The sequence below is a fragment of the Convolutriloba macropyga genome, chromosome 5, assembly GCF_964194025.1.
Source record: "Convolutriloba macropyga chromosome 5, txConMacr16.3, whole genome shotgun sequence".
NCBI lineage: Eukaryota > Metazoa > Xenacoelomorpha > Acoela > Convolutidae > Convolutriloba > Convolutriloba macropyga.
The window spans coordinates 55,016,477-55,022,476 of NC_134472.1; the positions used below are offsets into that span (position 1 = coordinate 55,016,477).

At 33.7% G+C, this 6,000-nt stretch overlaps 1 protein-coding gene across 1 annotated transcript in view; it reads right to left on the bottom strand.

Annotated features, from left to right (window-relative positions):
• The window catches only part of LOC142340104 (putative polyketide synthase 26), a 28,583-nt gene extending 22,758 nt beyond the window's left edge, over positions 1-5,825 (bottom strand). Inside the window, exon 1 of the mRNA XM_075390531.1 lies at positions 5,750-5,825. The gene's annotated coding sequence lies outside the window, so the exon portion shown is untranslated. The remainder of the gene's footprint in view (positions 1-5,749) is intronic.
• Positions 5,826-6,000: the final 175 nt, after the last annotated feature.

Below are 6,000 nucleotides of genomic sequence, written 5' to 3' on the forward strand. Positions count from 1 at the left end.
TCAACTGTAGATTTTTTCCTACAGTATTTAACCTTCTTTAGCGCTCGAAACGATGAAAAATTTGTCATCCTAGAACTTTCCATTTTATGAAAAAGTTTTAATCATAGAACTTTCCTATTAGGATAAAGTTGTAATCATAGAACTTTCCTTTATGAGAAAGTTGTAGTCATAGAACTTTCCTTTATGATAAAGTTGTAACCATAGAACTTTCCTTTATGGGAAAGTTGTAAACCTACCAATTTCGTTAAACTTTTTTCGTCTATGACATTAAGGATCCATAAGAGGAAGGTTCTAGGATAACAAATTTTGGTTTACCCGGGTGTCCAATAGGCTTACTTGTCATTTGAAGCTTAATCATTTGAAGCTTAATTTCATATCGTTTATCCCTCAATTAGGGATATTAGACCTAAGTACGACGAGTAGTCAGGGGTATCTGGGCTTTAGCATGTTAATATATCTAAAATTAATTTTTTTTCTATATCATAAAACTTACCAATTTTGCTCAAAATTGACAAATGAAAATACATACTCCAACCTCTACAAATTTTGTACCAGAAAAAACTTGATAAAAATGTTTTCCATGCCTGAGATCCTTCTGATTTGTCGATAGGTCAGACCAACTAGGTTCACCGCCCGGGTCGAGAAAATTAATGTAACAAATGCGCTGAAATGCGCGGATTTTTCAAAATTTCAGCTCACAAGCTTTACATAAAAATGCGCTGAAATGTGCTGAAAAGCGCTGAAACTTTGCAAGAAACGCGCTGAAAACCACTGAGTTTTCAAAAAATAGCTATCACTGAGAATCGAACCCTGCTCTCCCGTGCCGCAGCCTTCACCCAACTAAATGGTTTGAAATTGAGGAATCGTTGTCAAAGGCGCTTAAATCAACTAAATAATTTTAAGAAATGCGCTTAAATTTGAATACATTTCTTACAGAGTTTCAGGGCATTTCAGCGCAAAATTATGAAAGATTTTTGCGCTGAAAATTTTGAAAAATCAGCGCGTTTTAGCTCATTTCAGCGCGTTTCAGCTCATTTCAGCGCCTTTCAGCTCATTCAACTCATTTCTTACATAATTTTAGCACATTCAGCGCACTTCTTACAAAATAGTGCGCTGAAACGGCGCTGACATCTCGACCCGGGCAGGAAATAAATTGGACCCATTTTGTATGGCCGTGTTAAAATCTGATCTCGCTGAAAAATGAACTATGATTGCCAAAAGGCCTGATCCCATTGTTGCAATAGTGTCCAAAGAGCAGGAAAGCCTGCTCAAATTTACCAGTTATAACGCAAAATCCAGAAAACCTTAAACTGGGTGTTTTCTTTGCAAAATTAAAGAAATAACGAAGTAAACTTTACTAAAAAAATTATCAATGTGGTTGCTAACACGGAATCCACATAAATTGCGACGAGTCAATTTTGCTAGTTTTAAAGTTTTATTTTCTATATAATGAAAAGATTCAATTGTGTGGCTGTCAGTTTTTTTCTTACAGAATTGCAAATAGTTGCAACTCATTTTTACATATTTTCCCTGTTTTCTTGATGCTCCGCGGTCAGTGCTTTGAAAAAAACTCGGGTTCTAGCCAACCTTGACTAGGTAGATAAATTTTATTCACAATGAAGTCAAGTCTCTTAATGACTGTGCATTAAAATTGAAAATTTGATTAAAATTCAGCTTCCGTGATGAAAAAAATTGGTTGGATACAGTTATCCTGTTAACTTATCTTAACTCTTGGATTTTGATTGGAAAAAAATTCAGAATACAAAAGATAACGGTTATTGTGTTCAGGCAACTGGAGAATTTTCTATTCAATTTCGAGGGGCACAAGAAGAAGGATTGTTTCTTTTTAAACAAAGCAAGATTTCTATTGTTTGCATTGCTTCTTTCGTACAAAAAAAAGACAAAATTCAATGTTTTTGGGCAACCATTAGAAAAATTGGTCAGATGTTGAGATAATGAAGTGTGAAGATTATTTGTATGAAAAAAAAGTGGAACTCAAATTGTGTGGTCGCGCTTATCCCTGTATTCGCTAATAAATCCGGACTATGATTACAAAAAAGTCTAGTTCATTGTTGCAATGATGTCAGAGAAGGAGCAAATTCTGTAAAATGGTCCTGTTAGAACGCAAAATCCAGAAGACCACACACTGGATTGTTCTCTTCCAGAAATTATTTAACAATTAAGAAAAATTCACATAATTTTTTTTAAAAGGTTGCTAACATGGAATCCCCTTATTTTGCATTCGATTACTTTTTCTTTTGTTAATTGTTTACGTCTTTGTTCAGAGTAAAGTTTTCATTGTATAAGTCTCACATTTTTAGACAAAATTCCCAAAATGTGCCACAATGTTTTACGCATTTTCCCAATTCTTCTTGAACAGATGCACCACATTCAGTATTTCTAGAAAAAATTTCACGATCTGTTATACCTTGGCTAGTTTGGAATATGCTATTCACAAAAAGCTGAAATCTATTAACGACTTTACAATAAAAATTGATGCTTTGATTAAGATTTTTATTATGATATAAAATATATAAACAACTTCGAGGAGCACTACAAAAAATGATTGTTGTTGCTAAGGGAATGAAGAGAAATTTCCTAATTTTTTAGTTTATTTAGGCGACGTGGTAATAGCACCTAAACTCTTTCGTTTCGCTTGAAGCGTTGACAATAATTTAAAAAAGTTCTTGTTGACAATAATTTTTTTAAAAATTGCTTGTATTTTGTCGGAAGTGGGCTACAGATATTTGCAAAATTTAATATTTTAGGTAATTTCTTTGTGTCTGTTTTTGAATAAACTATGCGATGCAGTTTATGAAAAAAACTTAGTTCCGAGAAAAAAAACTTTTTGTTTTTTTCTGAAGTGCTAAGGCTATGTAATGAAGATAGTGAAATCTACTGAAACACTGTTAAAGCGCTATTCAAAATGTCGCAGATTTTGTTGAGAGAATGTCAACAGTTGTGTTGACTTATTGCAAGAGATGATTTTACAGACTCTTTTGCTCTAGTATCAAGGAAGATTTTCTTTTATAATTTTTCACTATTCGACCAAAGCCATTAGTAAACTTGACCCTGTTGTGAATAGCAATTTCCAGCCTAGCCAAGGTATAACAGATCGTGAAACCTTTTCTCAAAATACTGAAGGTAATGCATTGGCGAACAACTGGAAAAATGCGTAAAGAAGCGCGGCACACTTGTTCTGATTTCCAATGCCAAGAAATTGTGTGCCAGACAGAAATAGAAAAAGTTAACAACTAATGAGATCTGCAAGACTTTGAGCCTATGTTTTTCGCAGCAGGATAAATTTTCCTATATCACATACGGAAAAATTAATACAATTTGCTAGGCCTTGAGAAATTTAGCCTCGTTCAAAAATCTTCAAACAAAAGAAAATTTTACAATCAACACCGTCAACTTTACTATACACAATTATTTCAAACACAGGGCTGCATCATTTTGCTTCGGTTCATTTTTCATTAAATAGAAGAGTTTGGCTCTGTGCCTTCCAGTGCATTTCTTACATAATCCTGTACATTTCAACATTTTTAAAGCATTAAAATTTTTTCCAGTGTTAATCATCTTCTGACTAGTTTGGAAATTGTTTTTCACATTATGGTCAAGGCTTTTGCTGTCCTTGCAATAAACACTGAAGCTTTGAATTCTTTTGATTTGCAAGAATTCATAAAAATTGGGCTAAAGACTATTGTAAGGATGTTTGGATTCAGAACGCTTTATTCATTTTCAGAACACTTCATTTTCCAAGGTCAAGGAGCGGTAGAACGGTGTAAACTTCAATTCAAAATCTGAAATAAGTGTGCACTATATGTTGTTAATTTGAGTTTGATCGCTTCTTATTTTGGCGTTTAATTTGTCTGTTTTCACTGTTTCCACCCCATTCTCTATCAGTATATGATTTTTGCGGAGGAAAAGTAAAAATTTCCACTGTTATGGGCAGTGAGCTTGCATAACTCTGTGATCATTCTTTGCCGCGGTTTTTGTGTGAGTGTATGTGTGTGAGAATGTTTATGTGTGCTCACATTCTCTCAATTTAGCACATTCTGTTTATTAATTCTAACGTCATTTTGAAGAGTGCTTTAACAATATTTCAGTAGATTTCACCATCTTCATTACATGACCTTAGCACTTCAAAAAAACAAATAGTTGGTATGCACAGAACTAAATTTTCACAGTTTTTGCAAAAAAAATACACGAAGAAAAAATTAAAATATAAACTTCAGCATATATACTGCCCATTTCCAACAAAATACAAACACTTTTTTATATCTATTGTCAACACTTCAGGAGAAACGAAAAAGATGAGGTGCTTTTAGCACGTCACCTACATAAACTCAACTTCTAAGCAATTTCTCTTCATTCTCTTAACAACAGCAATCATTTTACTGTAGTGCTCCTCGAAATTTTTTATGTTTTATATCTTGAAAACAATCTTAACCAAAGCGTCAATTTTCATTGTAAAGCCATTATTAGATTTTAGCTCTTTGTGAATAACATTTTCCAACCTTCAAGGTATGACAGATCGTTAAACTTTTTCTCGAATTACTGAACGTGATGAATCTGTTCAAGAAGAACTGGGAAAATTTGTGAAAAGGCGCGGCACACTTGCTCTAATGTCCAATGCCAAGAACGTGTGTGCTAGACAAAAATAGAAAAAGCTATCGACTCATGAGAACTGCAAGACTTTCAGCGCATGTATTTGTCAACAAGATGGGCTTCCCGATACCACTTGTGAAAAATCAATCCAACTTGGTTGGCCGTTTAAAACCTAGCTTCGTTCAAATTCTTGAATATGGTCGCAATAATGGAGTCTCATCAAAGTAAATCCTGTAAATTTTTTTGCTAACAAAGCAAACTACAAAATCTCAAACATCTCTATTTTTAACGACAGAAAAATTTAAAATCAACAACGTGGACTTTAATATACAACTTTTTTAAAAACTGGGCTACATCATTTTGCTTTGGTTCCGTTTTTACTTTATATACATATTTCATTAGATGCAAAGTTTGGCTATGCGCCTTCCAGCGTGCTTTCTACATAATTTTGTACAATTTCAACAATTTTATTGTACTAAAACTTTTTTCAGTGTTAAGCATCATCTGATCAGGTTGGAAAGTGTTTTTCACATTATGGTCAAGGCTTTTGTTGACATTCAACTAAACGTTGACGCTTTGAATAATGTTCTACGTCCAAGAATCCTTAAAAAATTGGGCTAAAGTCTTTTAAAAGGATGTTTGGATTCCGAACGTTCTGTTCACAACAATTCATTTGAGCACCCAAAATCTGAATTAATTTTGCACTAAATGTTGTTAATTTTAGGAGCATCGCTTCTTATTTTGGCGTTGATCTTGTCTATTTTCACTGTTTTTGCCCCATTTGCTTTCTATAAGAATATATGATTTTTGCTGTGGAGAAAAGTAAATCATTCGTTGACCCGGTTTCTGGGTGGGGGTGTGTGTGTGTGCGTGTGTGCTTGCTTGCGTGAGTGAGTATTCGTATGTGTGTAATATATTTTGCATGTGTATGTGCATGTGTGCGCGAGCTCCCTTATGTGTGTGTATGTGTGTGTTTCAGTTTCTGCCATTAAAGCACACTCTTATGATTTATGACTTACGCTTTCTTATTTGCACCATTTAAAATGGAAGAAAATAGAGCAGAGAAAGTAATAAATTTGAGAGTAATTCATAACGAGTTTGTCTAAAATAACTAAATCGATGATTGTGGAAAACTTACATAATACAATGTACTCACAGCAGACTATAAGCGAAGAGTTAGCATTTGTAATTGTTACGAAACAACTAACTTTTTTGTACACAGATTATGGGTCACGTCAGTTGGTTAATTAGATCATCACAAATTGACGGTTGTTCTAGTGAGAAAAATTAGATCAATTGTTTCTAATTGTAAAGAATGTGAAAGTGATTCTTCTTTTCTATAAGCATCTTGTTAATGTAAATTTTCCAGCTCAAAGCAGCTAGAAATTG